We start from the raw sequence: 19,322 nt of genomic DNA on the forward strand, positions 1-19,322 counted from the left end.
TCAGTGTCCGAGGTGGCAAGAAGACACGGGGTCATTTGACGACAGATGCTGAAAATAAGTTGTGTTTCTGATTGGTCGCCCGTTGCCCGGGCAACCACGTGCGTTTGTTGTCCGCTGGTCTTCACGTGTGTGCACATCATCGATGGTTGTCTCTTTTTAAAACTTAATTATTATTTTTTACCCTCTGGTTTATTAACGACAGCTGGTTTGTAAGTACGGTTCTGTGCGCGTTACATTGTTTCTGTTACGTGGCTTGTTTGTGTGTCACTGTCATTAATATTGATCGAGTTTCACAAGCTGTGTTGCCAGCCGTGATCGATCCACTGCTGGTTAATATGATTATTGACTTCGGGGTAAGTTCGTCATCAGTGTTGGTAAGAGTTGTGACCTGCAGTATAGTGTGGTTGAGTACTTTTGATGCTGCTAATCCTGCATAATGCACGGGCATAATATGACTTTGATACCCCCCGCTCACCTCCTACGCATTAGCCATAAATATGCTAAAATTCCTCTTGATATGCAAATTATTTTGTCAAGGCGCTCTTCAATCCACCCCTCCAAACCAGCTTAAATATACGCTCCAAGATTGGTGGTGTTTCATTCTTCACCTGAGGACGGCTGCTTGCGTTGTGGCCGAAACGTCGTGAGAATTATTTTATTATGTTTTATTTTTATTATTTTGTTACTTCCCTTCTACGTGACTTTACCGAAAGAACCAAGAAGATGAGTCCTGTGGGTTAGACGGAACAGGTAGACCCAGTCCTGAACATGGGTCAATGTGTCCGTCGTTGATTTTTACTTATTATCATTGTTATTGCAATTATATCATTAACTAGTGCTAATGTGCAGGAAAATCAGTGGTGTCATATTCAATGCACAGTCGTTGTTCATCATGGGCTGCTGTCCCATGGCACTTAGGTGGTGCTTCGAGTTCAGTGCAGTACTTCATCACGTAAATACAATACTTAAAGAATTCGTCCTGCCGTCATCAGCAAAGGTTGACTTTGTGGTGTATATTAAAATTGGAATGGCTCAATATTTAAATGTATTTTATATTGTTGCTTTAATTTGAACAGAATAAACTATCAATACATCTCACTACACGTAGGCTTTCGCGACCAATATTACGTAAATGTTGTGGATTTACTCTCCAACACACCGGTGGGCTGAAGTAGTAACTATTTGGCGTTTTGTTTACGTGGCAAATCCCTTACTAATTGGCTGTGTCGGGTGGTGGAGGGTTTCGACACAACATTTATACTTACACGATCTAACCCACAAACCTCGATTATGGGCATCTCACTACATCTTGACATTGTACAGCATGGTCCAGATGTCTTGTGACCCGCAATTAATTGACCTCCAACAATGTTTTGTATATTCATTTCAGTTTTGAATATACAATACTTTAAACAAATATATTACGTTTTATATAATTAAATGGGGGCCACAGGACGTCTGGACCACCCTGTGCAGTATTTGCATACTATACAATATATTTCGATTTAAAGCTTTCGTGACTGCAGGGATTCATGTTCTTGGTTCTTTCGGTAAAGTTACGTGACTTTACCGAAATAACCAAGAAAGAACCAATAATATACAATATATTGTAATAAAACTGATTTTTAGATGTCCAGGCTTACGATTTAGATTTTGTTAATGTATTAACACATTCCTGCGGAGGGAGCTGGTAGGAACGTTGGGTTGCTCGGTCAATGGCCAGGGTCAAGCCGGCGTGAGTAGGTTAAACGTTGAGTTTTATAAGAGCACCACGGGGTGACCAGCCCCTCCCCTAGCCAGCCCCACCCCTCCCACCCCCCACCCAGCCCCACCCTCCCCACCCAGCCCCTCCCCACCCTCCCCACCCAGCCCATCCCAACCCTCCCCACCCAGCCCCTCCCCACCCTCCCCTCCCCACCCAGCCCCTCCCTCCCCACCCAGCCCCTCCCTGCACGACGGACGGACACAATAATCCACTGTGGGCTGGTGTAACCAGGAGGTTCCTACCAGTAATATAGTAATGCATGCACTATTTTGCACATACACTATACATCTGAAGTATTTATTGTACAGTATGTAAACATAATATAGTCAGAGTTGAAGCAAGCAGCACATTGTAAGGGCAATGTCAGAACATAATATGACGGTTTCCAACGCTGTTTGAACTGCAACCGTGGTGAATAAATGAACACATGTATGAGTGTGTTATTGCTCAGAAATATCGTAATTATACCTTAGAACAAGCTTGCATTCTCTGCATGTCATGCTGTGATTCATGTACAAATTTAAATTCCAAATTATCCACTGCACTGCAGTATTGCATCGTGAATTACCAAGCATGCTTGTGCTTTCATTGAAACATTTTTATTTTTTTTCATAAATCCCAAAGAAATACCACTGAAGAATAAATAAAATACATTTGTGAAAAACAACAAGTGCTGTTAACCTCGCACCAGTGCGAGGACCTAGCGGCCACGCTTCACGTGTGAAATATTAATCTTGCAGACCTGTTGCCCTCTGACAGACAGAGCAGTGGAGCATGGAGCCCGGAAAGTGCATTCCGAACAAATTTGTGGCGACCCACCCCTCGTACATGCTTCCCAACCGGTACCGACATGCAATACTTCAAAACCCTCGTCATTCATTCTGCACACAAGCCACTCCACTCATTCGTAATTGCTGCAGCCCTCCTGTACAACAGTGGGAATCGAAGACGTTGAATATTTTGCACATTCTCAATGAATATAAGTTGGAGCCCATGTCTGTTGGTAGTCCTCAGTCAGTGGTATAATGTCAAATTTCCATGGTCAGGGCCTGTTTATCTAGAGGACAACTAGAGCACATGGCAGCCAGCAAGTTCATACACTTGTATATATTTTTGTAATTCTTTAGTAGTAGGGGTAATAATGCATGGATTAATTAATTTGTTTTTATTATTAGATTATTCACGATACTTGCATAAAATTGCTTGTGTGAGAATGATGATTATGAGTAATTATTCCCCAAGTATTTACAATGTGATGTATCACAACACATTCTTTAAATCCCAACTATGATATTTCCCCTTGGTCGCTGACCAATAACTTGTAATGGCTTTAATTGGGCGTTAATAAACACCTGTAAGGTTTATAGGGCATGGTGTGGATAATACCCTACATCAGTGGTGGCCCGTGGGTTGCGTGCAGGCTCTGGGGCCCCTCGTGGTGGCCTGGTCTCGGCGTGTCTCCGGGGAGATGCGTGGGGTCACAATGAGTACACAAGCACAGTGTCAAGCTCACGGCCTACTGAAGTGATGGAGGGCCGTTTGTGTGGCCCACTAACTCGTCTGGTTTTCCCATATACTGCCCTACATGCATAAGCAACAACTACATCAGTGGCCAATGTTAAAATGTGTTTACAGATTGTGGCTTGCATACATGATTCATTGTTTATAGTGCATGCTAAAAAGTTTTACAAGGTTTTAACATATATAAACATAATGTTTATAATGTAATAGATAATTGTAGAAATACAGTAGCAAAACATGAGTGGTGTGTATTGTGCTGTAGGTTTGCTCAGGTGAATGGGGGCCCCAAAACCCCAAGCGTGTTGGGACGTGCTGAGCCACGCAGTGCCCCCCAGCCAGATGTGTACGGAATCCTGGACACTTATCGCTGGATCACCACCTACCGAGAAGCCTACATGCCACACACAGAGGTGTGGTGTCTTTTACAACAATGCAGGCATAATGCTGATGTTAGTTTTGCCGATTTGACCACTGCTAATGTGTAACAAATGTTCGTGATGACGTTACTCAATGTTCATACGTGTGCATGTTTTGTGTATAAAAAGTTACATCTTGGTGACATACGAGTTTATAATTATTGGGCAGACAACATTGGGAAAAATATGATACGTAAAGACATTTATTGAAAGTATATAGCGGTTGAAATAGTGAAATACACGTGAATGAGAGCAATTAGGAGTTTTGTAAAACGGGAGTTTTATAATGAAAAGGAGCATGCCATTGTGCCTTGAGGTGTTTTAGTGCACACCGCAATCAGAGACACTTGACAAATAAAATGGAACTAAAGTAAAAAAAAAGTCTGCTTAGAAGATTGGAGAGATGCAAATCGTACAATATGAGACCGAAATAGGAACAAATGGATAAAGGAACAAACTAATCAGAAATGTCATTAAACTCTTAAATAAGTGGACTTTGGCAGAACACATGGCGAGCAGCTGTGATGCCTTGATGAACATGGTGACAGAATCGCAGCCAAAAGAGAGAGAGAGAGAGCCTGGGAAAATGACTACTGTGATGGTAGAGTGATTGAATATCTCAAGCCGGATTGTGGCATCGCAAAACTATGAGGGATGATGCCAGCCTATGGAGGCCTTCATCTCTACACTGTCACTCAGGACATCCAGCAATGGATGGTCAATTACTGATGATGATGATATAACTTAATATGACTTGGTGAATTGTCTGTGTTGTGTCGAGATATCTGCATGCTTGTGTTATGCAGTGTAATTGATGTAAACATTTAAAAAAACCTCTTTGTTTTGTTTGTTTGCAGGGACATTAAAACCGAAGCACTTATCATAATAAGTTCATGGATGAGCTATTTGGCTGTCAAACCTAAATATAATTCATAACCAATTTAGGATACTATTAAAGTGAAAGCTCTCATTGCTATACATACACTATTCCGTTTACTTTAGCTGTAGAGATATTTTGTTAATTGTGGAGCAAAATAATGAGCAACAATTTAAAATACAGATGCAATAAGAGATAAGGAAAGTCACATGCAGTGCCACTTTCTGCATTATTTTATGAAGCTGTTGGTACGCCACAGAAATCTACGCAACTTGATTATTGTAAAGGGGCATTTTCACTTTGAATAGCATATGATCGGTCTTCTGGATGATTATGGGCCTTCTGGATGTTTTACAGCAGCATTTTTGTGAAACGCTGAACCAGTTTCACCTTTCTGATTCTCATCAGCAGTCATACATGGTAAATAACAGTTGTTGATTTTTACACTGCAATATGTTTGAAAAAGCACATTAAAACAATCCCTTGATATTCTTCAATCGCATTTGTAAATTTGTTTTATTATAATTGAGTCACATTGCTCATGTTTCCCGGAATATGAGTGTATACATTATTATGAAATGTTACATTTACAAAGATGTTGCATGCCTAAAGACTACAACATTTTCAGTGTTTTATTTGGGGCATACACAACAGTTGCTGGTGTGCTTTATCATGCATTTCTTGATATCTGTCAGGAGGTGGCAGTGGTGTGACACTCAAGCTCTCAACATCGTGGGGCGGTATTGATATCCCCGTATCAGTCACATTATATCCCATTGCAGTAGAAACATATTCACCTTTTTTGAGCTGCTGAAATATGAAAACCCATCACTGTTCCATGCATGAGACATCCTAAAAGTTAATTCTGGAAGCCGGCGAGTGAGATGAAATCCCTGCTGTCTAGCCGCTGTCCCATATATCAAACCATCCTGGAGGCTGGAGCATCTGCTGTGAGCACTGTCTCCACAATGTCACAGGTCAAAGATGTGTAGCTACAGGTCCAAAATGAAGAGGCACTGACAGCAATGCTGAAGAAGAATATTTAAAATGCTAAATCTTCCATCTAAAAATTCTTATTTTTTTCACGACAAAAATATAGGATTTTTTCAATGCCACCTTTGTGCCTTAAATCATTCTAAATTTACATGACTTTGACCATCGAAGACAAAACACCAGCGATTAATTTGATTTTAGAACTCACCCTAACAACAACAGCTGCCATTTTCCACGAAGTGGCTGTGACATCACCACGGCGCCTGTGCCAGGCCAGGTGCACTTTAAGGCCACGTGAAGTGTCGAAGGCTCTCTGACAGGAGATCACGGGACAGACCAAAGTGCCGTCGGTTGACTGACTAAAATGACTGGCAGATGCTCCAGCTGTGGCCCCTGTTGTGCCACCTTGCTGAATGTTAACTCTGCTCGTTGTCAGCGTCACTACTCTGTCCTCCGTTTTTGTTGGAGGACGACTGCCTCCAACTGCCCAGTAGCATTTTTCACGAGCCTTCTCCATAGAGGCCAATCTTGACACAGCTGGTACCAGTATTTGGCAAGTCCACTCATTAGTGTGTGCGAGGGGCTGGTAACCCCTCGACCTGGCACATTATCCCAGCACCATGATGGAAACACTGAAATGAACTCATCCCAACGTGTACAGACAAACACACAAGGTTACTCCCTTTATGAGCAAGAAGGTGGCAATGAACAGTTCTTTCAAGCACTCCTTTTTTCGGGTTCCCCATTTAATGCGTGAACAGCCATGACGAATCGTCCCATGTTATTGGGATCGTTCGGACAGCTTGAATGGACCTGCGGGCATGCCTTCATAACAATGCACCCCACACTAAAGGTCATGACCTGCAGGAGGCTTAGTCAATTTGGCAGGATGTTGGCATATGTTTTCGATGTGACATGGGGTGCCGAACCATTTACTGATAATCAGCAGCAGCTATGATCAATCAACTGCCAGATGAAGGTCTCCCAAAGCCACCACCATCTCCCACAATCGAGTCAACTTCTGCATACGAGCTGATTTTATCACTCTATCTCCTCGGTAAACTTCCTTTCAGAACCGTTCCATTCAACAGCTCACACTCTGGCACTATTCCATTAATAATATTGCCGTGTTCTTTTTATGGAATGGACATATATGTTTGGGTATATCATGTGCATGTTTATTTGCCTAGTATTGTATGGCATACGTGTGTCGAAATGCTGGTGAACTTGATTAAAATCTGTATTGTGTAGCTGGCATATGCAGGGTGACACTGCCATCATCGGGGCCTCATTGTAATATATTTTTTGTATATCAGCAGTGTCTCCTGTGAAAGTGCTGCACATGTAAATTATGCATGGTGTTTGTATACACTATTTATTTAGTACGTATATATGCACATACACAGTCGGTGATACTTAATATTAGCTGGATAATGATTAAATTATCTTTCAATTCAATCGATTGTCACTATTCAGGGTCACAATTCAATTCAAATATAGATTTTTTTTTTGCATGCCCTGTTTGTATTATCTGTCTTGTTGTGCTTCATTCATTTTATTATACTAAAGTTAACATTTGCATAGAATTCGCATGAATCATGACTTGATTCTTAACTGCAACATTCTACGTAGAGTGAGCATGATAATTTATTTTAACCGGTGAATCGCCTTTTTTGGCGAATGTGGTATACATAGTTTAGTTTGCATTGTATTTGTAATTGTTAATAATCGTGTTTAATTCATTACATGAAGAAAAAGTTTGCTCAAAATGCTATTAATCACTAAATATATAAATACCTTCACCAGCCCACACTCACTGTTTTGGTAAGATATGGTCAAATAATGACTGACATTGCATAGGAAGGCATTTATCCAGTGATAAATTGACACAGGGCGGTACATTAACATTATTTATGTAAATACGTTAATGCACAATTATGCACACAGCATGGAATAATAAATCCGCATTTTGGACTGAGAAATGGCTAATCTTTCAATGTATCATTAATATATCCATTTTTTTTATTACACATCCATATGAAATGAGAAATGAGTGCATCAGGTTTGTATATATTTTTATTTTTTTTAGCAGCAATCATGTCCATTATTTATGTCTGCTCATATATCTGGAATGATAAGAGATTCGTATCTGAACGTTGTTTAATGCACCAATATATTATTGTACATGCTGCATAGATAATTCCACCATTAACCGATTACATGTGTAATTAAACATGCCTGTGTGAATCTGATTGTAAGAAAATTCGCTCGGCGCTTCGCATATATTGCTAGAATTCTCATGTTTATCGTGGTAATAAAATAAACGGAAAACGATCCAAACAATGACTTAGCATTCAACAGTTGAATTCAATTGTGTTGGATATAAGGTACAAACATTAAAAATTATAGATGGGATTTTATAAATGAGCAACACTAATTGTCATGGACACCACCTTGTTTGCATGGAGACATTGCCTTTGTGTGTGTGTACGTGTCACGCATTGGTCACCTGACAAGATAGAGGTGGAAAGTGTGCAGCCTGCAATTGCTGGCCAACACCTATTGCTGGCAGAAGGGCCTCCACAAAAGGGAGCTCTAGAGAACCCCTCTAGAGAGCATTCGACCTTCTCTTGGACCCTGGCCAGACACTTTGAGAGAATAGTACCCACACTTTACCCCACCGCACGCGACCTGCCGATTCACTAACTGCAGCGTACCCATAATTGCTGCTGGGTGGGCACAGAGACGGTGGGGAGGTTTAAGAAACCTGCACATTTCAATTGCCGTGCTGGCAGATCGAATCAATGACCTCTGGATTGCAAGTCAAGTTGTGCTAACCATGACACCGTGACTGCATTCACGTGACTGTAGTCACGTGACTGCTTTCACGTGACTGCATTCCCGGTGTTAATTCGCCATCCTAAAAAAATGAATCCTTGTCTTTGTGCAGAATGACATTGACGGGAGTGAAATATTTGTTTAGCAGTCCCAAAATAAACTGCTCCATTCTTTGTTTTCAAATGAGGTCACCGAGGCAATACAATGCACAAGTTGCAGTCCACTACATGTGAATGAGCTAATAAGCAATGACATTTAGCGCTCTTGCATTCATATCAAAAGGACTGTTATCCCCCCTTGCATTGCCTTCCGTTTAAAAATTCATGGCAATATTTTATTTAGTTTTTTTTTATGATGGAGAAAAAGCATGTTAAATTTACAGGTTTCATTTTTGCAAACTAAATCAGTGGTGTCACAGCTGAGCCTTTATAATATGACCTTTGGGGGTCACTGTGAAAGCTCACGTGGGTCCTAATGGCAGCCATAGGCACACAAGAGACACACTCAATAAGCACCAAGCAAGAGAAACATTGGCCTATTTTGCTGGGTGACAATGAAATAACCCTGTAAATAAAATATGTTCCATACCATGGCTTATTGATCCAGACACGGTCACAAAATAGAGGAGTGAGAACAATGTCATTGCTTTTAGAGGACAGGTAAGGACATACTGACACTTATACGTGAGTATTTGTGATCACATGGAATTGTTTATACGACTCAGGCACGCTGCAATACACCCTAATGCATATTCATCATAGCGGAAGTCATGATTTCACCGACACATTACATGAAACTGCAACCATACAAAAGAGAAATAAAGTGTGGGATTTCTAGCTGGATTTGCCCGTGATTCTGAATATAATTGGTCACAAAAGAACAGTGATGTCTCTTTCAAAGTGCACGTGTATGTGAGAACCTAGTGTGTGGTGAGTGCAATGTCCTACAATTTTTGCAGGCGGAGTGCAATTTTTGGACATATGCACTGTTGTCAGTGGATACAGTTAAAGGTGCATCCCCGAAACGTATTTCTTACGCCACTGCTAGCAGACAGACCTCCAATCGAGAGCGCTCTGAATAGTCCTTTGAGTGAAGAGCCTCCCTAGAGGTGATTTTGGCCTACTCTTTCACGCCTACAACTTTCCTTACTTTGCCAAATGCGACCTGCTACTTGACTCGTATCTGAACTGAAACTGATGTGCCCTTCCGACAGGTCGTCTTGTATTGAAATGAATACGTGGCGATTGCATCACTGCTGATTATAGAGTCAAGACTAATTATAACAAGCTAACTATTTAATTATTTTTTATTTTACCAGGCAAGGCCCAATGAGGTAAAAATCCCCTTTTCAGGAGCGGCTTGACCACAAATGATAGCCAAACGAATTATTGGTCATAAACTACTTTTATAATATAAATTAATTCCTTGGATGGAAGGGAGCTTTAGTTTAACTAGTCTGGCTGCACCACACGAATGATTTTTTTTTTGCCTGTGGCTACTATTCTTAGCCAATTATAGGTTGTACACAAGTTAGCATGTCATGTTAAGATGTAAAAGCTTGCTTCATCTCATCAATATAATCGGATTACAGAGAAGAGTGCTTTAATCCTGAAACGCATTGCCAACCAAAGAGAAAAGCACATTAAAGTTACATTTTCAGCTCAATTTGGAACACGACAAGAGGTCTTTTTGGGATTAACATTAAATTAAAATGTATTTCCTTCCCGTATATATGATATAAGTCTAATCATAGGGAGTCTATGGATAAGTTTTAAATGTAATTGCTACTGATGTTTACACAATGTAATTAGAGACATGAACAGCAGCTGTTAATATATCGGGGATGCCACCGTTGTTTAGTGGTCAGCGTACTGAACTTTCAATCCCAACGTCTCCCCATACTCTCAACGTCTCCTCTCAACGTCTCTCCAATCTCCTGGCGCGGCAATCGAATCAATGGTTTGACAGATTAAATGCCCACCCCCACCCGCCTCTGTCCATTCGGCATTGTAAACGAGTTCCCACAGTTAGTTGATCGACAGGTCGCGTTTGGTGGGGTAAAGCGTGGATACCCCCCATATTAATGCGACATCAACAAAAACACGAGAATCTGCCGATTGCATGATGGTGGCGAGCGATGGCACGTCTGGCGCTTTGTGCTCAATGCGTTTCACGCCACGCCCGAGTAATAATACCGCCAATAATAATTCGTTCAAGAAAGCGAATTAAACACCTTCGCAGCCAGTGTGTTTAAATGACTCTGCTCCGCTACAATTTACCCTAAATCACACCGAACCTGTTCAAGATTCTTACGATGATAACAGTAAATCCCAAAGGCTCCAACAGCCAAAATGAAAGCAACTTACAGAAAATCTTATAAGCAGCGGGAGAAACGTCCCAAGCCGTCCCGTCTGACTGCCTTGTGACAATAATAACACAGATTTGCTCCAAGCCAAGAGGTGCAGAAAGCATTTCAAATGCATAAACTGCTTACTCTCCCACTAAGTCTCATAAAATGTCTCCACCGCGTGTCAAGATTGACCCACCGCTAACAAATGTCCCATCTACTTCTGCTGCCCTGCCTTCAAGCAGCTGCCATAGCGATATGCACGTGAGGTTAGGCCAAGCGCAATGATGTTTTGTAGATGCAGTGTTGATGAGTGGTCCAATGTAGAGCACACCAACCCACTCTTATTTAGTATACATATGTAAGGTAAATGATCACAGCTATCGAGAGAAATTATGGTAAAATAAAAACACTCATTGGGTTGCCATCTGCCCTGATACCGCCATATGGGTGGGTGTGTTATTATTTGACAATAATAACGATAATATATTTTAATATGGGAATGGTTCTCTTAACGTGTTAAGATGCTTTTTAGGAGGATTCTGCACTGAATATCGATTTACATTTGACACGTCTCAACAACGTACGTAAATGTATCTAGGTGAAAGGAGTCAGCTGTGGTTCCCGTGGTAACGAGATGTTTCCAATTGTCCTGGCTATCCCGGAGCGGCAGCCATCTTGGAAAATGTGCAAGTATTCCTGGGACAATAAAAGTCCACTTTTTTGTGAGTTGTGTAATAGTACGCTACTCAAGACAATGCAGTTCACATGCAGTTCCGCTTATTCCAGTTTTGTGAGATTTGTTTTCTTCCAATTGTGTCCCAATTATACTCATCAAGGTACCCTATTTTTTTATTTTCGACATAATACGTAAATATATAGTAAGTCTCTAATAACATTAATTTACACTTATATAAAGTACACAATGGTGTAACTTCTAATAATTGTAATGCAGTTCTGTACTAGATAGATTTTTCTATCTTATTTCGAAAACAGTAATGACCGCTGTTCGTTACGTGTGTAATGAGGTGGCCACAATGATGATGTGTATGTTTACGATGTGATATACTCACATGCGTGCCCAGGACCAAAGCACATGGACTTCGCCCGATCCTGTTAGATCTCGGAAATTAAGGAGGCCTGGGCCTGGATAGTGCTAGGATGGGTGACCGCCATGCATAGAATGGGTGCTGTCGGCTACTGCAAAGCTACCTTGATCGCAGATGGCAGCATTGCAGCAATATCCATCCATCGTTGTGCTGCCGTATATTGCCCAAGGTTCACCTGTTCAGGCTGGCATGAGGGACCAGTTGGAGTACAAGTTCTGCCTCTGAGTTCTCGATCGAAACAATGAGTGGGATTTGCGACATATGTGCGCATTATAAATTGTGTTTATTGTGGTGTTGGACTGCACCAAGGGTGCGCCTTGTCTCCACTCCTGTTTGTGATGTTCATGGACAGGATATCAAGGCGCAGCCGAGGTGTGGAGAATATCCAGCACGAGGGCATGGAGATGGCGTCGCTGTTTTTTGAAGACGACGATGTTCTCCTGTTTGGATGAGGATCAGCACCTCCGAATCTGAGGTCATGGTTCACTCTCGGGACACAGTGGATTGTGCTCTCCAGGTGAGGGGGAACGGCTGCCCTTAGTGGAGGAGTTTAAGTATATCTGGGTCTCTTTCGCGAGTGATGGTCAGTGGGAGCGGGAGATCGGCCAGCGGATCGGTGCGGCGTCCGCAGTGTTGCGGGCGCTGTAACGCCCCGTGGTTGTGAAGCGGGAGCTGAGCTCTCGAACAAAGCTCGCGGTTTACAGGTCGACTACGTTCCCTCCCTCATCTATGGCCATGAGCTTTGGGTAATGACCGACAGGATGACGTCACGGGTACAAGGAACCAAACTGAGGGTCCTCCGTGATTGGGCGAGGAGCTCGGGAATCCGGGAGAGCCTCAGAGTCTAGCCGATGCTGCTGCGGATCGAGAGGAGCCAGTTGAGGTGGTTCGGGCACCTTGTAAGGATGCCCCCCGGTAGATTCCCCCTGGAACTTTACTGGGCAGCAGCAGCACGTCCCACTGGGTGAAGATCCCGGGGCCGGCCCAGGGCACGCTGGTGGGACTTTATTGCTCGGCTGGCCTGGGAACGCTTGGGAATTCCCCAGAAAGAACTGGAGTCTGTATATAACAGTGTAGTGTATAGTGTAGTGTATAGTGGTGTACTGTATAGCAGTTCAGTGTATAGTGTAGTAGTGTATAGTAATGTAGAGCTAGAGTCTGTCGCCAGGGAAAGGGAGGTGTGGACCACCACTACTCAACACGCTGCTGCCACGACCCTCACCAGGACAAGCCGGCTGAGAAACGAACGGACGAATGATAATTTTACTCCAACATCTCTGCTCCCCACCTTCACTGACTCCCACTAACCAGAAGTGTGGTTGAACAGTCCCCACGACCTGGAAAGATTTGGGAATGTACTCATTTCGTAGTGGATTGACAAAATGGGCCTTACATGTCCATGCAGTATATATGTGTATATGTGTGTGTTCCTATGTATAGGTAGTTTTGTTAATATGCATTGCATGCGCCTGAAATATCGGCCGCTTACTTGTGTACGGATATATCTTACAACAGCAGTGCATTAGCTTGAGGCATATTGGACAGGTTTGTTTATGTCAACCGAAAAAAATAACCTTATTGCACACTGTACCTTTCAAATGTATGTCCACGTGCAGTTGCTTGCGCTCAGCAGGTTCACAATGCACCACCGGGGAGCCATGTATAGTTGCGGGGCATTTTTGTTATGTTTTTAATGAAAACAATTCATAACCTTTGTGTTTGCCCCCATAATAGCCGAAGCGCCTCGCGGAAAAGCGACCGCTCATCGGCTGTGCGCCGTCTTGAGAGCGTAGTGATGCACACCCGCGGTAGCACGTGCGAATTGTGTCGTGGCATTTTTCCATATTCTCCGATCGTAGTCGAGCGTTGTAGAGGTGTTTATAGAATGCTCCCCGTGCAGGCGAATGGGTATTGGGAATGATTTTCGTTTTATTTTTTCTGTTATTAGGTTTCATGAAGTCACGCGATTTAACGCGGATGTGCGACAGTTGGCTGAGTAGAAACATCATATTTTGAGTGGATGTTTAAGAAGACCATGTGAAGATTAATAAAAATATTTACCAGGTTAGGTATTTTTTTAAGTATTGGGCCTTATCCAGCCCGAATTATTTCAAGCTAATAGTCATCCTTTATTTTTGAAATGCTAAATAAGTCTTTAAAATGTCACGGCTTACACCCCACCAAAGACAACATTTGACCCCCACAGATCTACGCACGCACACACATTAGCATACGCATAGACTCACCTAAACAAAGGCAAAGGTCCCCCAGCAGCCTATAGAGACTATTAACGAGTGCAAGGGGGTGGTGTGGCCAGCATCACCCTGAGCCTGGTGTGAATGTTTACACGTTGCACCACGTACTCAATGCGAGTCAACCTAGGGGAAATTATACCACACCCCACTGTTATTAATCATCGGCAGGAATTTAACTCAGGTCACCGAGTTCACAGCACAGGACGTGGATTGTGCATTGCGTGCCCTTTGTGCATGAATGGATGCAATTATTTATTTATTTGTCAATGCAGCCTCGATATCGGACAATATAATCAGCGTAGTGAATTGCAGGCGTTCATTCAGCAACACTCCGAAGGAGCTTGGCTTGTGCCTTAACGAACTGCCTAGACGCTATCAATTTTCTCTTTGTTCTTAGGCGGTTGCAAATGTCATCGTACAACATTGCCTATGTTTTCCCAGAATTGATTTGGGCCCCATCACAGAAAATATATATATATTTAAAAAACAATCGATAAGAAGGTCTGTTGCTTTGGAGTAGACTGTGAGTACAAGTACTGTTAGTACTTCATTCAATGTGACCAGGTCAGTGCAGCAAATACATTGTTGTACTCTTCTTATATGCGCGCACATCTTTGTTGTTACTCTTTCATGGACCAACACTGTCCAGCATGGTGAAATATGGTCAAATAACCCGCACGACCCGTATGGGATTTGGGAGGCCCGTTGTCCAGCAGTGGATTGTCAAAGGGCTGTGCATGTGCATTTGTGGGTTAAAGAGAAAATTATTCCGTTAAAAAATTGGCCAGTGACCCAGAAATTGAAAAAGCCATGTCATGCCACTGAGCAGAATATATTAAATATTGCAAGCAGAATTGGAGCAAAGCAATACAATATGTAAGCAACATCAATATAGATATTTTAAATTAGATTTGCTCTGACTTTCAAACATTTGAATGACGAAAACAAAAGCATTGTATTTCCCTGTTTAAATGACTGTAACTGAAATTGAAACGGTGCTGCATGAGGAAGTCGTTCTAATGTTAATTAGGCTCTGGCAAGACGAATCGTTAAAATGGATGATGGCCGGTGGTCCATCGTAATGATGGAGTGACAGCCAAGGGATACAATGTCTCTGATCGCTCCGTTGACTAAGGGACCGTCCATAAATGACGTCACACACCTAGGGGGGGGGGGGGTCAGACATTTGTGACGATGTGTGACGGGGGGGGGGGTGAGAAATATGACGTCACATCAAAATGCGCAACTTTAAATAAATACTGTATAAACAACACGTTCTACTTAATTAAATATACTTTTTAAATCCTTTATATTAAGTTCGCGTGCTTGCTTGCTTGCTTAGGACCGTGCAAATCTTTCGGTCGTTTTTTAACCCACTTCCCGTGATCCAATCGAGCTGACATTTTCCACACAGACTCGTTGTGTCAGACAATTATTGTTCGTGAAAAAAAATTCCCAAAAGTTTACACTTTTTAGGCAAAAAAAATTTATTTTACATATATTCAAATAGAACGCATTCATAGCTTTGGCTGAACATCACAGTGCAAGAGCCCAGAGCGTAACCCCTCCACAGGCCGTGGTGGAGTAGCGCAGTTAGTAGCGCCCTCGCTTCCCATGCCAAAGGTCGCGGGATCGATCCCGCGCGTCCTCCACAGGCGAATATATTTTTAAATCCTTTATATTTAAGTTCGCTTGCTTGCTTAGGACCGTGCAAATCTTTCGCTCGTTTTTTAACCCACTTCCCGTGATCCAATCGAGCTGACATTTTCCACACAGACTCGTTGTGTGTGACAATTAATTTTCGTGAATTTTTTTTTCCAAAATTTTACACTGTTTAGGGAAAACTAATTAAATATTTAATTACCAATTGCTTAATACTGGCAGACAATCATCTGACCCATAGATTGCAGCCATCTCAAGCCAGAGGACGAGAGAACTCTAGCCGCCACGCATATAAAGGATTTAGAGTGAAAAATATTGTTTTTACGGGTTTACTTGTTAATAAATGTTTTCTCCTACAACATCAGAGTGCCACATTAAATACGCACTACAATGACAATAGTTTAAAGCGACTTGAAGCATGTTTAATATATTTTTTTAGGGGGGGGCAGAGCTTTGTGACGTCATATTAGATGGGGGGTCTGCCTTTTTGTGACGCCTATTGACGAAGGGGGGGGGGGGTCAAAAATCGTCCAAAATTTCGTGACGTCATTTATGGACGGCCCCTAAGTAGACGGAGCGATGCAATCAGCCCGTGCATGCGGTACAACCCAACCATCCCGCAGTAGGACGCATCTCCTAGGCTATTTGCAGGCCGGAAGCCATGCCTCGGAGTTTCGCCAAATTTAATCCGGCAAAGATGTCTTCCTGTAAACCACTGGATGGCACGCGCTCACTATTAAACCTGGCCAAATAGGCCCCGTGCAGCCAGCCACCCGCGAGATAACCTATTTGTTCCCTTGTAACCCGATTTGAATTCCAACAACACGTCAAGACGCCCGCTGCAGTAGCGTGTGCTCACGCAGCGCACACATATCGAGCTCGTCCTTGTATCGCTGTCCATCCGCGGGCTCATCTTGAACCCTCGGTGCTTGTAGCGCTCATGTAGTCGATTATGCGGCACGCTCCGTGTTGCAGTGCGCGCCCGCGTGTGCGCCCATGCTTTGGAGGGAAAGGAGGGCGATGGTGCTACGCTACGGGGTTGGTGTGATGCATATCATTGGCTATCTGCTCTGACAGCTGTTTCACGCTTCGCCGCCAGCCACAAACCACCTGATAGCAAGGCTGTTCCTCACTCTCGCTGTCTCTGCCTTGCCAAAGTAAGCAGCTTGACCGCACGCCGGCACCGCCCGCACCGCCACCCCCGCAATTATGTCGGTGTTATTGCGCGAGGTGGGATTAGAACAGGTGAATACATAAATTGGCAAGCATTCTTGCCGGACGCACATGTTAATTGTCGCTTTAAGCCAGAGAACCATTCCAGCAGGGACCTGCAAGGGTGCAATTTGTTTGCTTAATCTACAAACAAATACGTGGTAAATTTGACACACGCAAAAGCAAACACGTGCTGTATGTGAAAAGAAATACAGTTTATTTTATAGTAAAAAAAAATCTCACTGTGCTATGAACCCGGTAAACTGAGTTTAAGTCTCAAACACGGCTAACATCAGTGAAGAGTGATATCTGTATCCTTCACCAAGTTGTACTGACCTGGGTGGTGAAGTATGGTAAAACAACCCCCGTGTCTGATGCGGTGTGGAGAGACCTTCATCCAGAAGTGGCTTGACATGGGGCTGTACATTATAATTGGTTGTGAATCACTGTACAACTATTAGATATGCTGTTGTGCTTACTACCCTCATAAACTCCTGCCATGTGCGCAGGGGTTTATGAGGGCCAGCTACCGAGACAGGCATTGGAATGATCTCCACAAGTCCGGCGACCTTAGGCCAGATAGTGGGAGACGTTCAGGGCAGACCAGGGAGGTCGCGTGTTTACTGTGCTCCAGCCGCAGGTTCCGGAGGAGGGCAGAAAGCGTTGGCGAGGTGCGGTGGCAACTCCTACGGCTTAGGCCTTGGTGACTTCTTGATCTTGATTTACGGTGTTAACCCAGAGCTTGTATTCATTATCACAGGAGGATGAATCTGTTCAAACCTGATGGTGAGTGCGAGATAGGAATCATAGCCGTGTCTGGGCTGAGCTGCACACTCAGGATGTTCACGGTGCCTTCTGCTTTAATGAGAGAGAGAGAGGACAGCAACAAGGGACGAAACATAAGGTTAAAGAAACCCCAGGTGTTTAGAAATTGCTGCTGGTGGTAAAATACTATATTTAAAATCCATGACGCTGGGATTTTGTGGGAGCACTCGACCGAAAAGCAGCACCAACAAGTCGAATGTAGAATCCAGAAGCCTGACATCCCCATGGCTTGAAATGAGCGCGGTCCAATTTATCATCCGGGGTAGCAATCCAGACATTTTTTGCCCGTACGCAGCAAGGGGAAGACATTATAGAGAACTAATTGTAAGCAATTTTAAACCCACAGGGTTAAGCGTCCTGTACAAAGCGCCGCATTCCTTTCATAGGATTTTTAGACGTGCAAGGACATTAAGAGACAGAAAGAGGGAGACACGGATCAGCGAACATATGCAGGTTAATGACGTAATTCAAAATGTAAAAAAAAAGTAAGTGCCCTTGTGAAGGACGCATCACACGGCTAGAAGGGATGGTGGCTGTTGAGCAAGAATAGTAACGGTGCGGTAGCGAAGGAATGGAATGCATCTGGGAGAAGGTCCACCAGGAAAATAGAGCGATGAAATTATGTTGTATGCAGGTGCTAGGTGGATTATTTTACAGTGCAGGATTGTAAGAGATGGTAAAGGCTTGGGGAGGCCTTCAGACAACATTGGCTGATGACGATGATTATTCATCGGAGGTTGTGTAAGAATTGCACATTACAATGCAGTAGTAGTGGTGTTATCACAGCATTGCAATTTCAGACTTAAAAGGGAGCACATCCTGGGTAGCCACCTCATTATGAGCATGCTGCATGAATGATGCAGTGAGCCGGCAGCCAGCGCAGACTGAATCTGGGCGGCACAGGTGTGGGTGGGTGGTCATATTCGGCATTGAAAGGTTTCCAACACCAGAACGGGCAGAGGGCACCTGCGAACTATCCCGTCAAGACGATGGAGGAGCACACACAATATCAGGAGTCTCCAGAGACGCTGGACTTCAGAGATGATGTGTTGCCTCCATAATTGATTTTGTTTATTTGAACACTGCTACAAATCTTGTTGCAATAATAATGTCAATGACTTATCCAGGGAAACCTTAAGACGTTTGGAGGAAGGTCCTGCATTTGGAATTTTTGACCAATTCCTTCGTGTGTGAACAGGCCACTTTGTCAAGCCACACGTGTGCGAACCACTACGGCCACCCACCCCACCTTCTTAACGAGTGATTGCCACATTCTCTTTGGTGGAGCGGTGCTGCGGTGGGGCAGGGGATTTGAATGCATTGTGCTATTAACCGGAATGTGGCCACCTGCGTTTGATCACCAGCAATGTGCAGAAACAGTGGAGGACAATATCTGATCCGGTACCAGGTCCTGCTTCACAAGCCCCTGATGAAACAGCACGATGAAGTATGGTCAAACAACCCCTACTGGCGACATGGTCACTGCATCACACTTCTTCAGA

At 43.3% G+C, this 19,322-nt stretch overlaps 1 long non-coding RNA gene across 1 annotated transcript; it reads left to right on the plus strand.

Annotated features, from left to right (window-relative positions):
- Positions 1-75: 75 nt before the first annotated feature.
- LOC133352710 (uncharacterized) lies at positions 76-5,076 on the plus strand. Its single transcript, XR_009756290.1, has 4 exons — positions 76-209; positions 2,525-2,607; positions 3,549-3,696; positions 4,560-5,076. It is a non-coding gene; the product is annotated as an uncharacterized LOC133352710 (long non-coding RNA).
- Positions 5,077-19,322: the final 14,246 nt, after the last annotated feature.

The sequence above is a fragment of the Lethenteron reissneri genome, chromosome 41 (genome assembly GCF_015708825.2).
Source record: "Lethenteron reissneri isolate LAM-NWPU_2019-01 chromosome 41, ASM1570882v1, whole genome shotgun sequence".
Lineage (NCBI taxonomy): Eukaryota > Metazoa > Chordata > Hyperoartia > Petromyzontiformes > Petromyzontidae > Lethenteron > Lethenteron reissneri.